The sequence below is a fragment of the Hylaeus volcanicus genome, chromosome 7 (assembly GCF_026283585.1).
Source record: "Hylaeus volcanicus isolate JK05 chromosome 7, UHH_iyHylVolc1.0_haploid, whole genome shotgun sequence".
Taxonomy (NCBI): Eukaryota; Metazoa; Arthropoda; class Insecta; order Hymenoptera; family Colletidae; genus Hylaeus; species Hylaeus volcanicus.
The window spans coordinates 13,485,536-13,500,484 of record NC_071982.1 but is presented as its reverse complement, the minus strand read 5'-3'; the positions used below and the strand labels follow the sequence as shown (position 1 = coordinate 13,500,484).

Here is a 14,949-nt window from a genome sequence, read left to right as displayed (position 1 = left end):
ATAAATGCATGAAGATCCGCAGTCTGGTGATAATATTTCGTATCAATCGGATCGAAGCAACATTTGGCCTTGTTTTATTTCTCACAACTATTATCGCAAAAAGAATACTATTTCGCGTATGCTCGGCCTGAAAACGACGAAACCCCTTACATTTTGCTGCCTGACAGGGTCTCGCGATGATCGCATTTGCAAAAATGTACGAATTTATAGATCTTTTAAACGTTTATTTATAATCCGATATATTTTCAATTTTAATTTCAAGGGCATAGACTCTCAGGCAATCAACATTTTTAATATTCCTCGTCCATGTTGCTTCAATCGATTCAGAGTCGAGCTGTTTGTGATGGCTACATTTCTCGAGCTGAATGTTTTCAAGAATTACGAAGGAACCAATCGATGGTTCCAAACTGTCACGTTAGAATAGCCCGTTAAATAGACGAGAAAGTGGCTCGCGCTGCCCTAGGAGATAGCACCGAGTACGATGTGTCTGGCGGTTGCATGCAATATTCATACGGTGTAACGGCGGCAATAAGCTCCGCTGAATGGAACTCCTACTGCTCGATCCTAGGCGTACACATCCATATCGTAGCCATAGTTATCTACGTGACACACCTACGTGCACCCTCCTGGGCCCAGTGTCTCTCCGTGCTCTACCAAAGCGAAATTAACACCTTCGTTGGCAAAGGGATTCTTCCTAGATGACGTTTCTCTATTCAATATTCTACGAAAATGTTCAATCTTTATTCTGATACCACAGACTCTCGAGTCATACTTGATAAATACTCGATATGTACAAAATGCAAAATGCATTACTGTTAACTACTCGCGGTTGCCAGGATGGCGTTCGAGTTTTGTTGGGGTTTGCACATGTGTGCCGACGAGTTTGTCGAAGGACCACCCTCGTCAGAGGGAAATGAAAAATAGACAAATTGCGGTGCACGCAATTTACTGTAATTAGTTTGTCGCGAAGTACAATATGCGACTTGGTACTGCTACGTCTAAATGACTGCGAGCATATCTAAGGTTCGAGTGTGTCACTCGAGAGTTCTAGCGGTTCTGACTAACGATCTACAAGTTGATAGGTTAAAATTAACAAAGAGGAATTTGACGAGGGAAGTCAGAGTGGCTGCCCACTCTTAACCGTATTTCGAAAGCTCAACGTGTTTTCCACGTGTAAGCAATCAAGCAAAATTCCAAAGTGCGCCGAGCGTCGCGAGGCTTTATGGTCTTTAAGGGTTTTCAACCCTAAACAATGCAAGTGAAAGTTGTGTCGACTGAAAATGTACGGTAGTCCTAACATTTACCGACGATTCCACTATCAAGTCCAAGACAGAGAACTCAGTTAGAAGAATCTCACCAATGCGATCAAGGCGACAGATTTAGGACGAAAGAAAAATATACCGTTCCCCAAGCAAAAAATCTTACTTTGTGGACACAAATCAGACGTTTTCCATCCCCTTAGGGTAGGGGAATATAACAACCCCTACTATGGCTTCTCTAAGCTCCTCTAGCAATCTCCTGTGTTCGCTATAGAGGTCATCCTCGCCATAAGTTCATCTAGCCGTCCTATTCTTCGTCACTCCTGACCCACATGCGGGCCATCTGTCAAAGTAGAAGTGGCCACACGTGATTTCTAGTGGAAGAAGTGATCTCGAGCAGCCAATGGAATTAAGCCCTCTCGGCTGTAACCGGCTAGCCTCGATCAGCTGTACTGGAGATCTCTGGAAAGATTGCCTTTGGGCGGAATTCGCGTCGGAATTGTTGAAAAAGATTTGCACCGAAAGGTTAGGCTAATAAAAATATAACCTGAAGAAACTATCCTCGAATAGAATCATGATTAAATAACTAGTTCTTTCTTTGAAAAGAGAAATCACTCCAAGGTTTAACTCAAAATTAATATCAACAGCATCTCTGTCACGAAAAGTATTCCTTCGCGATGGCCAACATCCCAGCAAGGATACCTAATCATTTTGTAAAAATAAAAGAAAGTCTAATGGAGGTTCTCTCTGGCGCCCTTAATTGCCTGTTAATAATTAACAAGTGCCCTGAAAGCATCCACGAGAGTAATGTTTTTTCGAAGGAACTCCACGAAGACCACGTTGATCCTCCTTTGCGATCCCCGCGAACTATGGAGTCACGAACAAGACGAAGGAACCGTTTCGAGCAGACGCTGCATTCCGCTCGCGGGCATCGTAAACTGATCGTGCTACAGTCCTCGCACACCGCGTGAATTTTTCTTCTTTTATGAAAGAAAGCTTTCAGAGAGTGCACGACCAATCCCGTGATATTCTCTCGCAGACGGTAACGCTTTCCGCTCCTCCTCGCGTTCCAATTTCACTCCGAAACCGATTCCCGCGCTCGAATTTACCGTACATGTGCGTAGTTTCTAAGCACACCCGCCCGTGGGTTTACGGCGTATGAATGTTACACGAAATTTCTCTATTCGGGATGCATTCGTCGACTGGCGAACAGCACGCGCTTTAAACTAGCGCAAAACTGGGGATTAATCATAGCGATGCGCAGGAACGCTGAACAGGATAACTGGAGTAATTCGACCGACTGTTTTTGGACTTTAGTAACGTTTTCCATTGAAATTTTCGTGTACCGGCGACAAGTTCGCTTTCTTTCTGTTAATTTTAGGGGAAAAGTATTTCATCCTTGGGACAGTTGCAAGTGTTAAGCGTAGAAATGATTTCTGTGCCCTTAGAAATATTTCCTGCGATTAGATGTACAAAAACTGATTTTAATTGATCTTAATAAAATAGAGAGTAATTCTGCTTAATTTAGAGTTATAGATGATTGAATACGACCACACACTGAGACAGTATTACAATAATTTCTACATCAAACAATGTCGACAAGACAGAAGTGTGGGGATAGGGATTGGAAAACGACAAAGCCGAATACAAAAGCTCACAGTGTCTATTTTAACCCTTTGCACTCGAGAGGTGACTCTCAGCCATCGTTAGGTTTCACGCAGCAAATCTACGATACCTAATGTTTCTTTAGGTTTCATTTCGTTGGAGGTCGAAGTGTCGATAAAACTAACCGATAAATCACAACCGATTTGAAATTAGTGTTGCAAACCGTTTGCACTCTTTGTTTTACCTAGATCCACGGTCGCATGCAACTAGTTTCGGAGTGGTTTGAAACTGATCAGTTGCGCCCGTGTGCGATCGGCCTAACTCTCTGGTCGAAATCAAAAATGTCTTATTTAAACGAATAACTGATTGATAATTATTTTCTAAACCCTTCTAATCAATAGCAACAAATACCAAGAATTAATTTCTACACCCAACGGACTATTCTCCCCCAATTTTCCACGCGCTCACTTTAATTCACTATCGCGCGCCACAGCAGTCGAGCTTCTAATCAGTCTCGATGCCTCATCTTCCCTCGGACTTGAAGGAACAACGTGGATCGGCTTTTCCCCAGCGCGTTACACGATCCCCTCGATCGACAAACATCGAGAAGAAGCTCGAAAGGAGACCAGCGACGGCAATAGCGGATTGAATCCCATAGTACGTTTCCTTGCACCGTGCCTCGATCTCCGTGGACCCTTTTTCCAGGGATGCCTGTCTGGGACAATAAAGGCTCGTCCAGGACCCGCGGTAAGAGAGCAAACCGATCTCCTCTGTCCCTGGATCAACGATCCCCGTCAGGAAACCGACCGAAGCCTTTCACGAGGATCGCGATGTCGTCTACTTATCGATCGTAGCTCGCGCGGCGTACGTGGACGAGCTATACGCCCGTAAAATCCGCAAACAGGTCGAACGGAGTGGCTTTTAGAGTCCTGAAATGAGAACTTTGTTCGGTACGGCTTCCCGGTATTATTGCGTCGTCCAAGAATACGGTTGCGTCTCGGAGTGTTGTTCGCTGTTGCGGCATGTGGAAGACACGAATCAGACTCGAGTGTATTTAGACCTCGTCCGGGTCGCGAACCCATTGGGAGTCCATCCAATTCTCCTCTTGATACAAATAAACGGAGTGGCGGTCGTGAGACTCGCGATAGGTAGATTTTCGTTTCGTGGCCGTTCACCTGCCGTTCTCTTGGCGGGATTTTTTTTATTCGACAAAGAACTTATCGATTTATTATGAGTGAATGTGGCATCTTCTGTTAAGGAGTAACACCACTGTAGAGGCTGAAAGAAACGCCTAATTTTGATAATTAATTTTGAGAATATCGCGAAAGGAATACGATCTCTTTTTACAGGGTTTAGTTAAGACATATCGAAGTATAAATAAAAATTGTTGTTTTATAATTTTAGTACAAAATGACACCGACAAAGCGAGTCTTCAAAATTGACTTTTTTTTTAAGAAGATACAAAAGATATTTATTCAATGGAAACAGGTGGTTTCTTCAGAAATTAAGTTTCATTTATTGCTATTGGAAGAGCTATTGGAAGACTTCGATCGGACACCTGTACGCAATCTTTCTAATGAAACCACCTGTTCACATTATAAAAGGATATCCTTCGAATCTTCATCATTCATTCATTCCGTAAGATAGTAACGAATAATTAAGTCGTACCAAACTAACTCGGAGATTAAACGAATATAGCAGTCCGGTTCTACTCAGCTAAAACTATAATAAAGAAAAATAAGAAATAGAGGGCAGTGGAAGGGTTGGCATCTGAGAGACATACACTTGTCGTCCATTCTTCACGAAGGTGTCTCGTCTTCGTATGTTAGTTTGAGAAAATTGAGAACTGAGAAATGAAACAAATAAGACTAACGAAATGAAAAGAACCTACGTTAAAAGAATATACTTCGACTCTTCTCACAAGATGATAAAGAATAATCGAGTAGTACTAAACAAACTAGGAGAGGTGGATCTGGTTCAGACTTTACCATCTTGGATACCATTGTAAGAGACAATGTTGTTGTTCTGAACAATTAAAAGAAGAATCCCGAGATATGCACCCTCTCCCCCCAAGAAAGGAAAATTTTGCCTGAAAAATCAGCTCCCTACAGAAAGGAAAGAACGGAGGAGCAACGGAAATTTACAAGTCCGCCATTTCGCCGACTGTACGAGGGCCGATGTAACAGCAGGAGCAGAAAATATCGAGACGAAAGTGCCCTCGAGACCGTGGCGCGAGAAGGTGGAAGGCGGAATTTACGAGAGGTAAATCGGCGCCAGAGCGCGGCGGTCTGCGTCATCTCTCAATATCCAGCCTAGAATTTCCCTATCCAGGCGTTTTTCCACAGCTCCGGCCTCCCCTCCCGCCCTCCCCCTTCCCTTTTTTTTCACATCCGTGGCCTCTCTATCGTCCTCCCGTGGGAAATTGGAAATCCCGATAGACTCGCACGGGTAACGCGTCAGATTATTGAAATTCCACGATCGGGAAACGCAATGGTCCACGAAACGCGACAGTCTGGGAATATGGCTGGAACGTGCCCCGAGTTAATACGACGACTAATTACAGCGCTCGATGAAGCCATTGGTGCGTTATCTAGCAGGCAATGGGGACGTCTACGTGTCCCAATCAGAGGGAGCGCAAGGAACGAGTTTTTCTTCGGTTATACGATACCTAAAATTCGTGCGTTTGCGATTCCAGTGTAACGCCTACTATTTTTCTCCGAGGCGAATGATATTTCTTTCATTACGATCCACGACGAAGACTCATTTCGTAGTTATAAAGGTGAAATTGATCAATACTTTCAAATATATTAATCCTTTGCCCTCCGCCAGGTTTGACGCAGTGAATCAACCAACAATTATGTTTGTTTAGATTTCTTTAGAATTCGAAGTTCCATAAATAAAACGATTGTCGGTGAGTTAAGGTGACCTGATTCTCAAATCTCAAATTAGTTTGCGAGCACAAATCGAGCTACATCACGAGTTGCTGCTGGATATAATACAAGAAAAGAAGGCCTCGAGTGTAAACGATTTAAACCCTTCATCCTGAAAGCGAGAATAATTGATTCCAATTGTGTTCGATGGTATACAACTATTTAGCGTCACAGAATTCGTTCTGTTTTAATTACGATAAATTTCCTCCGCTTTCGAAAGTGCGCTCGTACTTTCCGGCAGTCAGCGACGAGACTCGCGACGCGACGTAACAGCTGGAGAAGAAAGCATTTGCGAATGCACTGGGAGCGCAGACCAAGGGGATGTAAAAGGGATCCTCGAGGATGAAGCTTAATACCTTCCGTAGACACGATGTTATCTTTGTCACGGGATTTACTCGCGACCCACGGAAAACGTCATCGAAGATTCGCTTCGTACTCGCGCCATAGTCCTGTAAATATTACGAGCGACAGACTTCTTACGGAAGTTAAAATCCTCGCCGGGGAGCTCGATGTTCTATACATATTGCAGACGCATCCTTTTACGCTTCGCTTTTGGTTAACTTTCACCTCCACCGAGGAGGAAATAAGTTTCCCGTACGCTGGTTTAAGTCTAACAAGGAAAGCTTTTTAACCGACTTCGAAAAGGAGGAGGTTACTCGATTCGACATGTATATTTTTATTTTTTATTTTTTAGGTGTTTGCCTCCGATTGTTTCGATTTTTAGAGATGTTTCAAATCAGTGCTCGGCAAACTTTTTGTGTCGAAGGTACACCTGCCAAATCGAGAAATTTTAGAGGCACACCAAAGATAAAATCAATGTTTATTTAATATTTAGTTATTATTAAAATCAATATAATATGAAAAGATGTTTAATGAGAAATGTGCTCTTGCAAGCATTACGTAAACGAAGTTTGTAAGAAGGAATTGTTGTAAAGAGCTGCCATGGAAGCCATTTATAAAATATTGGGTTGTTCACGCAAAAATATTGTTCACGCAAAAAAAAAAACATTTTCTTGTAACATAAAAGTATTTTATTGAATTATATATCGAACATTTGGGTCCAACATCTTTGGACATCTTTCTGGTGATAGCGTAATTCCACGTTTGTTAAAGTTCTGATCTTTATTCAACAAAAACTGATCCAAGTGACTTTTGACATTATCGTTTAAAGTAAATGTTTTTCTATATAAAAAAAAAAAAAGTTGTACAGACTAGAAGAAATAACGATAGAACGCACGAGCTAAACAATTACACCGAATCAACTAAAATTGTCAAAATATGTAGCGACTACTTCCTTACGCAAATTTATGTTTGCATAGACCCAGATGAAGAATTAAAATTTAAATAAAACTCTTTTATGTTTTCCCACATTTGCCATAAATACATCTACACTCGTAATCCAGTAACGATTGAGAGAGTTCAGGGTGAAAGTGGCTGGTTAAAAGTACAATTAATCATTCCGGTGGACAAAATACGAAATTACTTTCCGAACAACCCGATAACATTTATCTTTTCACAGGTTCCCGTGGCATCCCCAAGAAACCGGTTTTATTAGAGCACGAAGGGAGGAAAACGGTTCCAATGGCTTGAATACCTGGTACTACATCCGGGAGAACTTTAATGAAGCAGTTCCGAATGCGATACAGAAAAGAGAACTGGTACTCGGGTTCTCCGATCTACTGGTAACCAGAGAGCAGCTCCAGGAAGGTAGACGGATCCATTCCACGGAAAGAAAATGATAATAATGCGCACCCTCCCCATTTATGCTTGGAATAAAAGCGGGATCGTTGTAAAAAGAATTTTTCTTTAATCAACAAGTAGGGAGGTTTTAATAACCGTTCCTCGAACATTATTAAGCGAATATTTTACCGTTGACGTAAACGATCCTCCTATCGCATGCGACCGCGTGCGTGGGGGTTGGAAAATTTAACCAAATATGTAAGGGCGACGCAATTCGAATTACGCAACGCGTTTCATCGATGGTCGTCGCTCGCGTATGGCGTTCTCGTCACCCCCTAACCCTCTATTATAAATATATATATTTTTCATTGTACGCGGAAGCTGCGTGGGTAGCGAATTTAGAGAAAAGTATTTGTTAGATTGCTAGTAACGCGAAACTCATTTTAATGAGATACCTTTGCGCTTTACTTTTTAGCGGTAATATCATCCCGTGTTGGCGAGGGAAACATATTCTTGTTCTGGAAACGTGGGAGTTCCATTACTGCTGACCAGGAAGGGTAGTTTCTCATCGCTGCGTAATACGGTTCTATTTCTGTCCATGTTTTATGAATTGTACGTTCCCTGTTACTATCTCGTGTATTTACGATCTTACATCCTGTTAAAAACCTGCAGATCTGCCGAAACACTATCATGTTTAACCTGTGTGCACCGCTGTACCGGTGTGCAGAGAGTTTGTTTGCGCTCTGTTTCAACGAATTCATAAATACGTAAATACTATACTTTTGTGTTCACTCAAAATAGACAGTTGAGTCGATGCTTGTGACGAATAAAAAACATAAAAATGTACAAAATTTACAGTTACAGACTAAGGGCAGAAAAGTGTTACAACGATAAAAATATTTTAAAAATCATAAAAAATATATAAAAATATGAATAGATGTGACTCATAGCGTAACGCTTTTTCGTCACAATTTTGCGTCACACTTTTAGCGTCACACTGTTCACCAATACGATCTATAAAACACTTTCGTGTTAAAATAGTCATGAAAATCCAGCGAAGGAAGAACGAAACTCCAGTCATGGAGTTTCGTCTGGAACACCTACGACCTTAGCTATCCTTGAGTCACGCTTAATTACGACTGGCTAGATTTATGGCCTGGCCAGAACGTGGGTGAACCGAGGGAATTACTTCAATTTAAGTGTGGTCAGGGTTCGGGATTGACTCCTAAACTCGAGGAAAAGACACTTCATGGGAGGATGAATGTGACATAAAGGTGGAAATGATATCGCTTACTACTTACAAGGAAAGCTTTTTAGGGTGTCCGCCTCCAATTGTTCGGAGTTGTTTCACCGGGGTTGTTTCACCCCCTACATTTGAAAACGGGCCGAAATAAAAAAATACGTATATCTTATTTTTCGGTCCTTTAAAATATATCCAAAAATCGAAACAATCAGAGGCGGACACCTAAAAAGCTTTCCTTGTTAGTTATCATGGCGACGGCTTTCGTCTCGTCTTTATGAATCTTGAATTTGGCCTATAAAATATTTAGATATGAATTCCAATTTTGTCACTCGGAAGCTAGTTAGCAATATTTACGTAAATTAACAGCGAATAGTTTCATCGTCTCCTCCATGTTGGAGATTTGCCCATGCCAATTAAATATACAATACCCAAAGACAATCCTCTGACTTGAATTCGGTGTTGGTCCCCGTCAGAACCTTCCCAATCTTGTCGTTTAAAATCAACCTGGCAATTTTCCCAATACGCATAACCACACCTCCAGTTGGAAGCTCGCCCATGCCAATTATAACACGTTGGTCGCCATGTCTCACCCATATATGGGTAACAGTGCTTTTCACTGAAGAACAAACAAAATCAATTTTGAATGTTTAGCAACAAAGAAAATAAATTTGAATTAAATTCTTAAACTTCAACGAAGTTATACAAATAAATACCACAATAAATGTTTGATTATGTAGCTTCCAATAGCCTACAAACAAAACTTAATCACAATAGAAATGTTCAAGAATATCAGTCTGGCAGTCAACGTGTTAAGCAAACACCGGCCAAGAACAACTCTCTTACTTGAACCTAGGTATGGTTTACACTAGAACCTCTTCATTCTCATCGCTTACAAGTAGCCTAACAATTTCGACGTCAACCAACAGGAAATAATAATTGTCCTCTTCCTGCCCTACACTTCGTTAGTTTTCCATGCCAATTATACAAACACCGCCCAAGAACAACTCTCTTACTTGAACCTAGGTATGGTTTACACTAGAACCTCTTCATTCTCATCGCTTACAAGTAGCCTAACAATTTCGACGTCAACCAACAAGAAATAATCATTCTCCTCTTCTTGTCATAGACTTCGTTAGTTTCCCATGCCAATTATACAAAGATCAAAGAAGATCCCCTAAACTCGATTCCTCGAACCAATATACTGTATCGTCCAAAATGATCCCACGCCAACTAAAGTTCACTCCTCGCTCGTTCTTCCTGCTCCCATCGCCAATAACGCGGTATCAATCGCACGGCGTACAATTTACGCGTCGCGTCAATGACGCCGGTTGCACCCACACGTCGAGGCCCACGTCAACCCACCGTTTCGAGTCTCGTCGTGTAGGTGCCCGGCGGTAAGTGCACGTCGACGACGTTCAGGCGTCGCGGCGGTTACCTGCGCCTGCGCCCCCCGCGCGGAGGGAGGAGATTCACGCTGAAGGGGGTGCCGGAGAGGGTGCAAGGCCTGGTACGGCCGGGTCGAGGAGACGAGACGCCGGCGTCCGTCAGAGCGGCGTCGTGACGCGAACGGTCGCGTCCGTCCGTTAGTCCAGCCGCGTTACACGAACCGGTACATTCGTTCGTCGTTCGTTCGTCGTTCGTTCGCTATAGTCCGCCCGCTGTACGTTCACCCTGGTGTTTACATTGCCGAGACGATACCCCAGCGCGACGTCCTCTGGAGCGCGAGCCCGAGGGACGACGCGGGAAACGAGCGCCCCGACGGCGTAACAGGTACTAGGCCACCGCGGTTCCTCCTTCCTCGTTCGTCGCAACGGGCTCGATTTTTCGTGGAATTACTGCCGGAGTCGTCGGGTTAGGGTGAAGGTAGATCAGGGACGAGTCCCGCGGGAGATGGGAATTGTCGCGGCGCGAGGATGATGCCGGAACTCGCGGACTTTCGATGGTAGAAGTTGCGAGTATCGTAGGGAGAGAGAAAGATCGGTTTCGGGACGAGGTGACTGTGGTGACGTGGGACAGTGTCAGTTTCTGGATTGTCTGAGGATTAGGTTGATACGATGGCCAATCGAGTCTAGGATTCGTTTTCTTTCTCCCTGCGATACGATAGTGAGAGTTCTGTAGCATAATCCTGTGTTTCTTTGATGTTGGAGTACCTACGGGGGCACATGTTCTAGTGAAACTACGATTTTCATCGATTTTGGGGATTTTGATGAATGTATTCGCGAGGGAAAATACAAATTTGCTTCAGGGTGACTTACATATGCAAAGGTAACAGTGTCTAAGAATTTTTGTTCACTCGACTCTCATTGGCTCCCATTCTCTTTCATCCGACTTTCTTTGTCCCTTCGATACACTTGCAACAACCCTATAATAACATTGTGCGTTTCTTTGGCGATAAATTACCTGTCAGAAGACACCCATCGCTTACTTTAATAATCAAGGTGCCCCATGGGAAGCGCACATGGTAGGAACTTCCTACTAGGAAGAAAGATCAGTCTCGGTTTAAGGGGAATGTACCAACACTAGTCAGACGGACGCTGACTGCATTCACAGGACGTGATTCGCACTCCATTCAGGCCTAATCTTTTTTTCTGCTCATAATACGGATCTCCTCCTCCTAAATGGATCGACCCGACGAATGCCATAATCGAGTCTTTGATAGATATTCCTTAGAATTTATGGATCCCTTACTCGCGAAGATATTTATCCTTTCAATTTCAATTCAGTGTCCCGTGCTTAACCTCCGGAGACATCCACGCAATCTTCTTCGCAACTCTAGCCATTAATACCTGTTCCCAAGGTTGAATCGAACCTTTATTCACGCTATACGCGCGATACTCTGGTATAGTTATGGGCAATAAAAGTGTCTTGCTCGTAGTTTCGTGAATTTCTCCTTGGACCGCTCTACGAGCGTCTCATCTCTGTTTATGCGATACAGAATAATTCAAATGGAAATGATAAAGTCGATTTTCGCGCGGAAGGTACATTTAACTATTAAACTTCCCTATTGTATTCTAAATAAGACGCACTCTACTTTTAAATAAAAGAGGCTTCCAATAATCGGATTACCCCACATAAATGTATTCGCGATGTAAACCACATCGACAGATAACAAAGCCATCAATTTCCGAACACAACGCGCCGTTAAAAATTCAATCGCTCCCCCCCACGTATACCAATGAGAATCTCAATAAAGCAAATGTCTACAGAAATACAATGGAGCTCGACCGATAAAAATAAACGTCGTTTCTAAATACAAAGTGTCTCTCAAGATTCAATTTCCTTCGCGTATGTTTAATCAGCGTGCCTTCGGTTCATTTAATATTCTCGTTGACAGCCTCGAGTTGAAACGAGATGTGCAACGAGCATACGTGTCGCGTTTGCTTCCTCGTATTGAACGATTTCAAAGTCGACTTCTGAAACGAACGTCGCAGCCGTCGTTCCAGTCGAACGCGTAATTTCATACGGACCACTCGCGGTGTTAATTAACGCCGTCGCAAAAAGTCACGGCCGCGAGGCTATCGCGATCCCGTCGCCTGATTATCGTCCATCCTTTCCGTGCGTGCCATTTTTAAAAATAAACGACGCTCTGATCGAATGTTCCGTTGGCATTTGAATGCCAACAGTGCCTGGACGAATACAAAGAAAAATATGGGAGAAGTCTGAGAATCGAATACGAATTTCATCGTAGAGCATTTTCAACAGGGGTTTTTTCTAATAGAGGCTCTCCGAAAGGTTTCGTTTGATATTTCGTTTCCATTGTTGATCAATGTCTTTACGGAGAAAGTTGAGTTCAAGTTAGCGAAGCTTAATTGGACCTCGGTTAAATATTTCATTTGTTTTTCTTTTTGAAATACACGACTTCAAAGACGACAGTGATCATTAGTGACCCAGAGACCATGTACTATAAACGAGGCTCGAATATCGCAGGACTCGAGTATCAGGAAAATTCACGTGTCTTCAAAAATGAATGTAAAATAAACCGTTATTTTTATAAAAGAAATATAGAGAAAGTATTCTGTTACCGTCATTTCGACAATTTTTCGTGGGCTTCAAAGATAATTTGATGCGAAACGGAGTGATAGAAGTTGAAATAGCGGATGAACTTCGATATCGGAGCACTTCGTGCTTTGAAACGGTCGTTAGAAACGCGCGAATTTCGCAAGAGCGAGCGAACAGACCATAGCTAACTCCGCGGAAGAGCGATGGTTAATTAAGTCGACAGCAGCAGCTGCTGGCCAGTCAGTGGAATCGTACGATTTTATTGCCGCCATTACGCAGGATATAGAGTCTCCGGTGTTCGTCGTCTCCGCGTAACAGGTGATACTTTGAAGATTAAAATTATCGACAACCTCGGGCCAGTTCAAATCCCACCCCTTTTTTTCGGCTCTCAGAGATCCAAGTTCGACGAACCTCGCGGAGGCTTCTACGCCACTCACACCTGAAACGTGCCAACTGTTGATAAGCGTAACATTTAATAATAGACGTATTATTTCGATACACTGTAGACCTGATGAATATTTCTTTAATTATTGGGTTGTCTAGAAAGTCCATGCCGATTTGTAGTAGGCGGTGCAAGTCTGATTATGTTGGAATGACTGAAAACAAATAACATGTATACACTCCTTAAAAAGTGGAAAAGTTGCGGAACAAAATGGTACACATATAATCCAGTAAATATACATGAAAATTCAAATATGCCTTTGAATTTTTTTTTAAAATAGGCACGAACTTTCCGGACAACCCAATACTTTCATGTAGAAGGCTCAGAAAATCTGATGCGAGAGAAACTGTAAATGAGAGAGTACATTTGAACAATTGATTCTTGTTACGTGTAGCTAAGTGGATTTCAAGGAAACTTGAGATTCTATTTTCATAAATAAATACGCACGAAGTAACCACCGTGTATAAAGATTTTTTCAATGGAAAATGTTAAACTCTCTACCGCACCCTAATAAATAACGAAATTAAATCGGAACCTAAAACGAAACAAATTAAACAAAATCCCTCATTTCAATTCGGCCTAAAAATCGGTAACAGCGCGACGCAAATGAACCGATTCATTGAAAATTAAATCTCATTCATGCCAAACACTTAAACTACGTTGTTTCCGGCGCAATCCCAATGGGATAATCGCGTGCAATCACCGTCGCGTTAAATTCGTTCGATTTTTCCATCGACTGGTATTTTTGACAAAAATGCGAATCAGGGGGAAAAATTGCGATGATTTCACGTGGACGAATCCAATAGTCACCGGGAAAATGGGAGAGCGTATATCAGCGCTGGAACAATACCAGCCGAAACAAAGCGAATTATTAGCGCGCGTTTCGATGCAAAACACCGGCTGACGCATGTTGTAAATTATTCGGAAAGGGGCTAAACACACGAGCGAGCGATTCAAGCAATACGTAATGAGATCAAACGGTCGGCCAGAATCCTCGAGAGCCCCGCTACACGTTCACCTCCATTCGAGATACCGTGTTCTCGTTCGTAGTTAACTTCCGAGCAAACAATGTGTCGGTGAATCTGACAATTAAAAACGAAATTGCGATGGAATTGCTGTATTACAGCCGGTCTGAGGTGCGTTTCGTTTCATTCTATTACCAACCCTCTTACCAACCCTTCGTCTAAACCCTTGGAGCTACGCGAATACTCAGGCATCTATATTCATCCCTCTCAGCAGGGCCTTGTTTGGTACTTCTGTTTCATCAACCCTGAAACCTTTGTTCTTGGAAATAAACAAGAAGTACTTCTCGCACGTGGAAAATAAAAACCAAGCTTCCTTTGTTACTTTAATACAATTGCAATGATATTATTTATCACGCCATAATAATATTGCGAGTTTCTTTGGCAATGCATTGTCTGGCAGGAGACATTTATTAATGATTTTCATTAGCATTCATAAACCTACGGTGTCCAATGGAGTGTATACATAGGAGAAAGAAAGATTAGTCTCGGGTTAAGGGGAATGTGTCAGCACTAGCCAGACGAACGTGGCCAGTGACAAGTTATTCAGCATATGAAATCTGACTTTCTTCGTATCTCCAATACAATTGCAACCATGCTACAATAACATTGTATATTTATTTGGTAATATTATAAATTACTATCAATCTTAACAACCATTCATAAATCAAAGATGTCTTCCGGGATGTACACATGGGAGAAAGAAAGATTACTCTGAGGTTAAGGAGAATGTGTCAGCACTAGCCAGACGAACGTGGCCAGTGACAAG

General features: G+C 42.5%; 1 protein-coding gene across 3 annotated transcripts in view; it reads left to right on the top strand.

The window, feature by feature from the left end:
* The first annotated feature begins 10,250 nt into the window (after nucleotides 1–10,250).
* Nucleotides 10,251–14,949, top strand: part of LOC128879995 (uncharacterized) — a 119,899-nt gene continuing 115,200 nt past the window's right edge. For all 3 annotated transcript variants that reach the window (XR_008457730.1, XM_054129599.1, XM_054129598.1), the window contains exon 1: nucleotides 10,251–10,487. The gene's annotated coding sequence lies outside the window, so the exon portion shown is untranslated. The remainder of the gene's footprint in view (nucleotides 10,488–14,949) is intronic.